Here is a 12,516-nt window from a genome sequence, read left to right as displayed (position 1 = left end):
ACTTGGAGAGACACAGATTAATCAGGGACAGTCAGCATGGATTTGTTAAGGGAAGGTCGTGTTTGACAAATTTGATCGAATTTTTTGAGGAGGTAACCAGGAGTAATACATTTGATGTGGTCTACATGGACTTTAGCAAGGCTTTTGATAAGGTCCCTCATGGCAGACTGGTCAAGAAAGTAACAGCCCATGGGATCCAAGGCAAAGTGGCACGTTGGATCCAAAATTGGCTGAGAGGCAGGAAACAGAGGGTGATGGTAGGGGGATGTTTCTGTGACTGGAAATCTGTTTCCAGTGGGGTTCCGCAGGGCTCGGTGCTGGTGCCCTTGCTGTTTGCGGTGTACATAAATGATTTGGACTTAAATATAGGGGGTATGATCAAGAAGTTCGCAGATGACACGAAAATTGGTAGGGTGGTAAATAGTGAGGAGGATAGCCGTAAACTGCAGGAGGATATCAATGGATTGGTCAGGTGGGCAGAGCAGTGGCAAATGGAATTCAACCCGGAAAGGTGTGAGGTAATGCACTTGGGGAGGGCTAACAAGACAAGGGATTACACTATGAATGGCAGGACCCTGGAAAGTACTGAAGATCAGAGGGACCTTGGTGTGCATATCCACAGATCCCTGAGGGTAGCAGGGCAGGTAGATAAGGTGGTTAAGAAGGCATATGGGATACTTGCCTTTATTAGCCAAGGCATAGAATACAAGAGCAGGGAGGTTATGCTGGAAATGTATAAAACGCTGGTTAGGCCACAACTGGAGTACTGCGTGCAGCTCTGGTCACCGCATTATAGGAAGGATGTGATTGCGCTGGAGAGGGTGGAGAGGAGATTTACCAGGATGCTGCCTGGGCTGGAGGGCTTGAGCTATGAGGAAAGATGGATAGGCTGGGGTTGATTTCCTTGGAGCAGCGAAGGTTGAGAGGGGATCTGATGGAGGTGTATAAGATTATGAGGGGCATAGATAGGGTGGATTGGAAGGCACTTTTTCCCATTAGTAGAGGGGTCAATAACCAGGGGACATGGATTTAGGGTAACAGGTAGAAGGCTAAGAGGGGAGTTGAGGAACCGTTTTTTCACCCAGAGCATGGTGGGAGTCCGGAACTCACTGCCTGAAAGGGTGGTTGAGTCAGAAACTCTCGTAACATTTAAGAAGTATTTAGATATTCACTTGCATTGCCAAAGCCTCCAGGGCTATGGGCCAAGCGCTGGAAAATGGGATTAGTGTAATCAGATCTTTGTTGACCGGCATGGACACGATGGGCCACATGGTCTCCTTCTGTACTGTAAACATCTATGAGTCTAGATGGTCAGCATTCTGTGTCCCAGTGCAATCCATCCTGTAAGTCTGCCTAGCATGTTACATTACTTCTTTGCCAGATGCTTCACCTTTAGAAAGTGTTATAAATACACTATGAAGTTTGTAAGATAGTTTATTTTGGACTGTCTCTTTAACTTAGGGTAAAATGGAGGAATTAAGGGGGGTCATATGAACCTGTGCTGAATTCTGCCTGACAACAAGCTTGGGTGGCTTGGCTGTTAAAGGTTAAAGGGGAGGCCCCCTTTGTCTTGCTGGGAAGAAGGTGTGAGTTATTCACACCTATAAACAATGACTAGAGCAGTTGGGCTGACAGTGGATAGACTGTTAGTCTCCAAGTCACAGGGAGATGTTAGCAATGTCAGGTTTTGTACATGGTTATACTTTAAACTGTCTATTTAATTCCAAGATAGAATGGAGTTGGGGGTTTAGAAGATAATGAATCAGCATTTCTGCCGGTTGTTACAATTGTACAGTTAATAACATTATTATGTTTTAGGATTGCATCTTTGGTTTATAAGATTACTATACTTTGGGACTGTCGCTTTAAAGATAGGGTAGAGGAAAGGGGGGTCATATGACCTATACTGGAATCTGCCTGACAGTAAGCCCGAGTGGTTTAATTGTTAGAGATCATAAGAGACTCAGATTGTTTTATTGCAAGGGAGGTACAAGTTACTTACACTTGGGAACAAATGACAGCCATTCCTAAATCCACAATGGGTAGACCCTTTGTCTCCCAAAGTCCCATAAAGGTGGTATCAAGATCAAGTTGTAAACAGTTGTGCTGTAAATTACCCATTCACCTCTAAGATGAAAGGAGAGTGGGGATCAGAGATAACTGATTAGCATTTCTACTTAGATACAAAGCCAATGTTTTTCCTATTGCCATGGCGAAAAGGATAAAGGAAGCCATTTTGAGATGAGGTTACAGGCTTCCTTATAAACCCAGGGATATCACAGACAGACAGGTGTTGCAATTTGGTCTTGTATGGTTTGCAGCCAACTGAGAGATAGAGAGCAAAAGGTAGGATTAGTCAGGCCTGCACCTTAAGCAGAGAAATGCTGACTATTGTTCACCATGCAGAAGATGGGTGGGGGCTCATACATGTGACTTCTTTATTGGGCAGGAAGATATTGAAAAGATATATGTTATAGCTACCATAATGTTGAGTAGTCTAATACTGATTAGTTATTGACCATGTTCTATGTCCACAATTCAATAGTTCTTTTGTAACAACATTAAGCAATCTTCATCACTATTCTACATTTATAACTTAGGTGAGTACATTCAAACAAAATGAATTATGATCTACTGATCTTGCGTATTTCCAATTTTAATCACTCCATCATTGGCAGCATTGCGATTAGTCCTAAGCTCTGGAATTCCCTCCTCAATTTTATCTGCATCTCTACCTTTAAGACACCCCTTAAAATCACCTCTTTCCTGTCCAGATATCCCTTCCTGTGGCTCAGTGTCAAATTTTGCTCAGTAAAGTGCTTGTGAAGTGTGTCAGGACTTTTGTTGTGCATAAAGGAGAATAAAGCAGAGAGAACAGACCCAGGAGTGTAAAATGAAGAGCGCCATGCTGGTCAGCTTTGCTTTCCCCTCTGTCTAATTCCTGCTTTTTCTGATCTATTATTTATTCTGTTGCTGTGAGTCCCTCCCAGTTTGCAATTCAAGTTTTCTAACATGTCCGTTCAGCCCCTTTCCCTGGATTGCTCTTACTGAGACTACTGAACTAATCCTAAATTTGTCTGTGTTCAGCCCTACTCTCAGGATTGCTTGTACTGGGAGTACAAATGAAATAAGCATACAGAAATGGACGGAGAACATTTTACTTGTTAAGGCCCAGGTATCAGCTAATATTGAAAATGTCCTGCAGAATCATTCAGGCTGGCTCAAAGTCAGAGTATTTATCTCCTGGGTGTAAATAAAGGCAGGTTATTGGCTGTTTCTACAGTTGGTGATCATAATGAACAGAAACACAGGAAACATTTTATATCAATAGCAATCAGGCATATAAAGCGACATCAGGGAAGAGGAAGCCTTAAACTTGCTTCCAAGGGATATTCAAATGCTCCTCCTAAACACCCTGGGCATGTAAAGCCCAACACAACTGGCTTTCGGTTTGTAAATGTGATAACACATGTCATTTCAGGGAAAATTACTTATAAAAGAACACAACATTTTTCATTTATTTCACTGAATTCTTCGAAATTTTGTGCTTTGATTAATGAATAACTCCATTAATTGTCATATTGTTGGTGCTGTCTTCCACAAAAGACAACTTATACTAGTTCAATTAATTAATTGAGCAGCAAGCAGAGTCGAGGGACTAAATGGCCTACTCCTATTCCTATGTTCCTATATAAATGCAAATTGTTGTTATTGATAATCTAAAGTCACATAACTTGAATGTACAATTTTTTAAAAATTGAGTTTCTGTTTTATTCAAACTGCTTGATTGGAAATTTCAAAACAGTTTAATGCAAAAAAAACCTCAACTACCAACAGTTGACACTTAAGACACTTCTTGAAGCCTACCTCTTTGACCAAGCTTTTGGACAACTGACCTAATATCGCCTTATGTGGTTCAGTGTAATACTTTTTCTTAATTCATTCATGGGATGTGGGGGTCACTGGCTAAGCCAGCATTTATTGTTCATCCCTAATTGCTCTTGAAAAGGTGGCAGTGATCTGCCTTCGTGAACTGGTGCAGTCCATGTGGTGTAGGTACACCCGCAGTGCTGTTAGGGAGGGAGTCCAATTTTCTGTAGCAGTTCTGATACAACTGAGTGGCTTGCTAGGCCATTTCAGAAGGCATTTAAGAGTCAACCACATTGCTGTGGATCTAGAGTCATATGTAGGTCAAACCAGGTAAGGATGACAGATTTCCATGGTCATCATTAAACTTTCAATTCCAGATTTTTATTGAATTCAAGTTCCACCATGTGCTGTGGTGGTATTTGGACCTGGGTCCCCAGAGCATTACCCTGGGCTTCTAGATAACTAGTCCAGTGACCATACCACTACACCACCACCTCCTCTTTGTTTAATAATGCTGCTGTGAAACGCCTTGAGACATTTCATTACATTAAAGGTGCTATATAAATATAAGCTGTTGTTGTTCATGAACTCACCTAACAGGCACTCATCTGAAGATCTATGTTTCTCTAGATGCTCCATTATTCTGTTCACTCTGTAGGTTTTAATATTTTTCTGTCAGCAAAATTGCCATTTCCCCAAGGAGTGATAATTCAACAAAAGGGAAATTGAAATACTCGCTCGTGCAAATTGTCACTTTATAGTGAACTGCCTACAGCATTCTTAAATTCATTGAAAGGTCATTGTGACATTTGATATGCTCATGCCAACTGAATAAACAATATCTGGGAAAGTGAGGTGCAGACATTACATCAGTATTATTAAAGGACTCTAGTGATTACCAGTTTATACCCATGAACTTCATTCTTTTCTCTAGTAGTTTTCAATGGACTTTGTTCAAGGCAACTTGGTGCAAAGTTGTCTTTTTAGTATCAGCAGCTAAGTTACTCAGATTCAAATCAGCTTTATTTTTTGTGAATCAAACACGTTGAATGCAAATTAATCTGCTAAATTCTGAATGATATAAAACTCAGAATACAAATGATTTACATCACTGAAAAACAATAAGAATCTCAGAAATAAATAAAATCAGATAGAAGATCAATACAAACTTGATTAGATTCCTGCTGCAGTATTCAAAGGATTCACTCTTAAGTTTGATTTTGTTACAATCCCCATGGGGGAACCATAAACCAAAATAACCAAAGTTACTGAATGGCCCCCAAATGAAGAAATTATTAACAAGATTCCATTTTTTGTAGCTTTTATTTTAACATGAATCAAAACCAATGCAAATTACACATGAATATACGGGCAAGTAATATTGCAAGTAATAAGGTAAATTTCACTTAGGTGACACAACAAAGAAACATCTTACTCAACCACAAGTATTCACATCACTCCCCGCACAAATGTGGCACTACGTAATTATACAGTTCCAAAATATGCTGTTCTTTATTCAAGCAGGGTAGATCAGGGGTCCTATCTGACAATAGCTTTCACTTTCGAGTTTCAGGGGTGTGATTATCACCTGCAAGGCAGGTCAGTGACCAGGGGCACAGATTTAAGGTGATTGGTAGAAGGATTAGATGAGACATGAGGAAAAACATCTTCAACCAGAGGGTGGTGGGTGTTTGGAATTCACTGCCTGGTTTGATGGTGGAGGCAGAAACCCTCAACTCATTTAAAAGGCAGCTGGATATGCACCCAATATGCTGTAGCCTGTAAGGCTACGGACCAGGTGCCGGAAGGTGGGATTAAAATGGTCAGCTAGTTTTTTTTATTTTATTTTTCAGCTGGCGCAGTGATATATGAGCGAAAAGAGCAGAAATTCAATAAATAATGGAATCTTTGGTAAATCATTACCACTCAATGAGCACTCTAGAATAGTGTTTGCACAGAAGTAGCTGCAGGTTACCTGCCCACCTTCCTAGTGAGTGAGTAGTATCTGTCATTGAGAAATCTGTATAAATGGAACCTTCATCTGCACAAGTTAATGATGAAACTAACTGTGATACATGTTTTATGCAGATTCTATTTATTATAGAAACTTAATGGTAATACCACAGTGTTGAACAATATTCTTATTCGCAGGACAACTATTAAAGGAAACCATACATCTTGCATTTAGGAACTTGTTTTAGAACTTGTACTCCCATTTGCCAATGAATACCTGGACTAATTTCTGGTCCCCTTCAAAATTAGCATTTGTTAGTTCTGGGAACTGAGTTGGCTGTTATTCATCTCTTTAATTGAATATGCTTTGCATATTGAATTCAATTAGCTGTCCATCAAGATTTTGTTTTAATATCAGGTGATACTCAAATGTTATCACCAGCACATTGTAGTAACAGTGGTACTGCTACTGGGTCTCAGTACGGCAATGGTGACAGATTTCAGGAATGATGAGGATGAGACACCATCAGTTTATATGCAAAGTAGCAATGCTGATATGTTGTCATAAGATTATTTTTAATTATCAAAATTTATGTATTTTAATTTGTCTGGTAATCTTAACAATGGTGATTTAATCACCAACAATTCAAAATTATGACTGTTAACTTCTTTAATATTTCCAATGATTGCAATAAACAAAACCTCTAATTTATTACAACATGTTATAATGCAAGTAAACTTATAATTGGCTTCATATGTAGTACTGTACCATACGACCTGCAATGTCTCAGATAGAAGCATAGAAACATAGAAAATAGGAGCAGGAGTAGGTTATTCGGCCTTTCGTGCCTGTTCCACCATTCAGTATGATCATGGTTAGTCCTGTATCTCAACATCATACTCCCGCTCTCTCCCCAGACCCCTTTTGAGTCTAGAAATCTTCTATTTCCTTCTTAAATATGTTCAGTGACTTGGCCTCCACAGCCTACTGTGGTAGAGAGTTCCACAGGTTCACCACCCTCTGAGTGAAGAAATTTCTCCTCATCTCAGTCCTAAATGGCCTACCCCATATCCTGAGACTGTGACCCCTTGTTCCAGAACCCCCAGCCAGTGGAAACATCATCTCTGCATCCAGTCTGCCCAGCCCTGTCAGAAATTTATACATCTCAATGAGAACCCTTCTCAATCTAAACTCCAGTGAATACAGGCCTAGTCGACCCAATCTCTCCTAATGTGACAATCCTGCCATCACAGGAATCAGTTTGGTGAACCTTCACTGCACTCCCTCTATAGCAAGTATATCCTTTCTTAGGTAAGGAGACCAAAACTGCACGCAACACCCCAGGTGTAGTCTCACCAAGGCCCTGTACTGCCACAATAAGACATCCTCGCTCCTATACTGAAATCCTCTTTACAATGAAAGCCATCCATTTGCCTTCCTAACTGCTTGCTGCACCTACATGCTTGCTTTCAGTGATTGGTATACAAGGACACCAGGTCCCTTTGTACATCAACGTTTCCCAATCTATCACAATTTAAATAATACTCTGCCATTCTGCTTTTCCTACCATTCACTCAACTTGTCTAAATCGTCTTGAAGCCTCTTAACATTCTCCTCGCCACTCACATTCCCACCTAGCTTTGTGTCATCAGCAAACTTGAAAATATTCCATTTGGTTCCCTCATCCAAATCATTGACACATGTTGTGAATAGCTGGGGCCCAAGCACTGATCCTTGCAGTACCCCACTAGTCATCACCTGCCACTCCGAAAAAGACCCATTTATTCCTACTCTCTGTTTCCGTACCGTTAACCAATTCTCAATCCATGCCAATATATTACCCCCAATCCCATGTGCTTTAACTTTGCACACTAGCCATAACAATTCACTGCTACATCTTCAGTATAACTTCAAAATTTCACAAATAAACAAATGATATCTCGAAGCAGATTCATAGTTTTGTTTTAGTTCCTGCAGCTCCCACAAGATGTAGAGTTGATCATTTTCTCAAACATGACTTTATATGTTAAAATAATTGATTTCCACTCACTTTTGTTTTTCACCCATATAACACATGCAGTTAGAGTGGGTTCTACCACTAACCTTATTCCAAACACTAGAAGTTGTGCAAAATAATCTAAAGTGACTCGCATGTTGTTTTTTTTTCTCATCCATCTGGTGGGAAAGAACAAGTCTCTATCTTCTCCAAGCAGAATAGATTAGAACTTTAAGCATAAATCCACATTTTACCACATCAGAGGCATGATATATTGATAAAGCCACACATGAGTCTGTGCCATTTCTAAAACGTTTCTAAAAGTATAACCTAATATAACATATGTTGCACCAAGTCCGGAGGGGTGAACAAATTCCTCTCTTTTCCACCCCTGAGGCTGGCTACAACAGAGTTTGAATTTTTTAAGAAGTTGGTGATTTTTTAATTCAGTGTCTAATTGACTGTATGTAGAGCTATATGAAGAAAAAGCCAATTAACAAGTATTGTTATTGTTAAAAACTCACTCAGATAAAAATATAAGACTTATTAAAAAGGTAAAAAAGGCATCCCGAACCCTGCGACATACACACACACACTAGCGTGCAAAACAGAACAGGTTGCAAGGTGAAGGAGGTGGAATTGATAAGAGTTAAATTCCATAAGAAAGAAAAAATATATGTTCCGATGTTCCTTTGGGTGATCATGAAATTCCAGACATTGTGGCTGATGTAAGTTCGTTATTTTTCTGGGGACAGTCTTTTTTTTGAAACTGTAATTGATCTTTTCCATAATGGATGTTATGGCACTTGAAGTTCCTATCAGTTGAAATTCCCTATCTGTGTGATGTATTCCAAAATGTCACAGAGATAGGGCACCAAATTTGAAAATAGCTAGAAGAGAGATGATGTTACGGGTCCACATTGTAGACTCCTCCTTTAGACCATAAGATGTAGAAGCAGAAGTAGGCCATTCAGCCCATCGAATCTGCTCTGCCATTCTATGAGATCATGGCTGATCTAATAATCCTCTACTGCAGAATGTGGGGGTTGATGGACACAAGTATGATCCAAGGCAAACATGTCTGCAGCTTGACTGAACACTTCGGCTCAGAGTAACTGAGCTGGAGGCCAAGCTACAGACACTGTGATACATCAGGGAAGGGGAAAGTTACTAGCACTTTATTCCAGGAGGCAGTCAAACCCCTTAGGTTAACCAAAAGACCATAAAATGTAGGAGCAGAAGTAGGCCATTCGGCCCATCAAGTCTGCTCTGCCATTCAATGAGATCATGGCGATCTGATAATCCTCAACTCCACTTTCCTGCCTTTTCCCCATAACTCTTGATTCCCTTACTGATTAAAAATCTGTCTATCTCAGCCTTGAATATGCTTAACGACCCAGCCTCTACAGCCCTCTGCAGTAAAGAATTCCACAGATTGACTACCCTCTGAGAGAAGAAATTCCTCCTCATCTCTGTTTTAAATGGGTGCCTCCTTACTCTGAGATTATGCTCCCTGGTCCTAGACTCTCCCACAAGGGGAAACGACTTCTCAGCATCTACCCTGACAAGCCCCCTAAGAATCTTATATGTTTCAATAAGGTCTCCTCTCACTCTTCTGAGCTCCAATGAGTACAGGCCCAACCTACTCAACCTCTCCGCTCACCCCCGCCAAGCCCGCCCGACGAGGGTAAAATTCTGCCCAGTGTCTTTGCTTGGCAAAAGTTCTTTTAAAGAAGTTGAATGTATATCTGACCAGCTGATGAAATTAAAGATTAATATTCCACATTGCACATGACGCATCGTTGTGACACATCTTAGCAATTCTGTCCTTACCAACTTCCAATGACTCACTGACCCACAATGTACTGAATTTAAAAACCTTTATGACCTCGCATCCCTTATTTCAGCAACTTCCTCAGACCCTGATGTGTCAGTGCACCCTTTTGACTGTAAGATACCCTCTTCCTCCAATAATGACAGAATCTTTAGCTAACTGGGCCCGATAGCCTCTCTTCTGATACTCTTTCCGTCTTGTTACTTGTCTCTTCCATTTCAACATCCTTCTTGAACCATACTGTCAGCCACCTCCCCTAATTATTTTTCTCATATTTCAGGCTGATGCTTCATTGCGGTATTGAGTGAGTAATGGACTTGTCAGAGGTGGCAAGCTTCTGATGAGAGATTAAATTAACATCCTGTTTGCCCTCTCAGCTGGACATAAAAGAAGGGAGAGTTTCAAGGTAATGGTCTATCTGTGAATAAGGTCTATGCAAAGAAAAATAGTTAAAAAAATTAGAGGCTCTTTATCTGAATGCGAGAAACATTAATAATATGATAGATGAACTAGAGTTACAGATCGACATAAACGATTTAGATCTAATCACCGTTACAGAGACATGGGCCGGAATTTTCCAGCCCCTCATGCGAGTGGGATCTTCCAGTCCTGCGGATCTGAATGGAGATTTCAATGGCTCGCCGGGCCTGCCACAGGGGCGGGGCTGGAGTGGGGGAGGGTGGGTGGGGGGCCTGGAAAATTCCAACCATGGTTACAAGGCGACCAAGGCCAGGGAAATAACTATTCCAGGGTACAGCACGTCTTGAAAAGACAAACGGAGTGAAAAAGGGGGAACAGTAACCCTGATAATAAAGGATGACATAAGCACAGTAGTGACAAAGGATCCTGGCTCAAAAGATCAGGAAGTAAAATCAGTGTGGGTGGAGATTAGAAATAACGAGCAGAATTAAAAGCTGGCGGGAGCAGTTTATTAGCCCCCTAACAATAACTATGCCGCCGGACAGAGAATAAAATGAGAAATAACTGGAAATAAAAACAGAAAAAAACTGAAAATTCTTCGGAGGTCAGGCAACATCTGTGGAGACTGAAACAGAGATAACATTTCAGCTTGATAGTGTTTTATTAGGATTGGAAGAGGTTGGAGATGTCACAGATTTTAAGCCAGGGAAAGAGGGGAGTGGAAAAAGAACAAAAGGAAGGTCTGTGATAAGGTGGAAGACAAGAGAAGTTAAATGGCAAAAGTTGGTAGTGCAGGGACAAAGGGAGTGGTAATGGGACAAATAAAGAAACAAAAAATGTGCCTAGAGGAGGTGTGAATAGCAGAATAATGAATAGCTGTTAACTGAAAGCAACAGAAAAGGAAAGACAAAACTCAAACCCAAAACCTCCAAACATAAAGGAGACAAGATGGGGGCAGAGATTGCAGACTGAAATTGTTGAACTCAGCATTGAATTCAGAAGTCTATAGGGTGTCTTATTGAAAGACAAGGTGCTGTTCCTTGAGCTTACATTGAGTTTCATTGGAATACTGCAGGAGGCCAAGGACAGAAAGGCCAGCATGAGAGCAAGGTGGAGAATTAAAATGACAGGCGACCGGAAGTTTGTGGACATGCCTGCAGACTGAATGGAGGTTTTCCGCAAAGCAGTCACCCAATCTGTGTTTGCTCTCCCCAATATAAAGCAGACCACATTGTCAGCAGTGAATACAGGAGACTAAATTAAAAGAAGAACAGTAAATCACTGTTTCACCTGGAAGGAGTGTTTGGGACCTTGAACAGAGAAGAGGGAGGAGGCAAAACAGCAGATGATGCATCTCCTGCGCTTGCCATGGGAAGGTGAGGGGTTATCGGGGTGACTGAAGAGTGGACAAAGGTGTCTTGGAAGGAACAGTCCCTTCAGAATACTGAACCAGGAGATGAAAATGTGTTTGGTGGTGACATCACACTGGAGTTGGAGGAAATGGTTGAGGATGAATAGTTGAATGCAGAGACTGCTGGGGTGTAAGGTGGTGAGAAGGGGAATCCTATTATCATGCTGGGATGGATGGAAGGGTTGAGAGCAGATGTGCAGGAAATGAGACAGTCATGGTCAAGGGTCCTGTCAACCATGGCAGGGGGAGGGGAGGGTGATGAGAAATCCTTTATTTAGGGAAAAAGGAAGACATATCAGAAGTGTTGGTTTGGAAGGTTGCATCATCAGAACAGATGCGACAAAGACAAAAACTAGTGTCCTTACAGGAATCAAGGTGTGAGCAAGTTAGTCAAGGTAGCTGTGGGAATGAGTGAGCTTGTAGTGAATATTTTATTGATAGCCTATCCCCAGAACTTAAGATGGAGGAGTCAAGAAAGGGAAGAGTCAGAGATAGACCATGTGAAGGTGAGAGAAGGATGAAAATTGGAAGTAAAATTGATGAAATTTCCAGTTCAGGCCGGGAGCAGGAAATGACACTGATACAGTCATCAATGTACCAGAAAAAGAGGTGACAAAGTGGGGCTTGAGTAGGACAGGAAGAAACATTTCACATGCCCCACAAAAAATCAGGCATCGCTCAGCCCCATGTGGCAACCCATAAGTAGTAAGTAATTAGCCATAGTCCACAAAGGACCAGAGGCATCTCTCTCCTTTAGAGAGAGATAATTGGTTATATATAGAGAGGCACCACTCGTTTTTATAAATAAGAATAAATAAGTGGACTTGCATCCATTAGCAAAATGAAGACTGTCCAGAATCTTTTCACTTATTATCTTAACAGACATCAGAGGAAGGAAACATTCTCAGGACTCGGAGTTAGAATTGGTCATAAGTACAAAATCAATTTCTATTATAGCTAAAATTAGTTTGTTCCAGCCTTCAATATGTTTAACTGCATGATGCAAGAGATAAGGTATATTCTGACGAAAC

Source organism: Cetorhinus maximus, chromosome 24, assembly GCF_964194155.1.
Source record: "Cetorhinus maximus chromosome 24, sCetMax3.hap1.1, whole genome shotgun sequence".
Taxonomy (NCBI): Eukaryota; Metazoa; Chordata; class Chondrichthyes; order Lamniformes; family Cetorhinidae; genus Cetorhinus; species Cetorhinus maximus.
The sequence above is the reverse complement of the archived record's forward strand: the minus strand, read 5'-3'. Positions refer to the sequence as shown.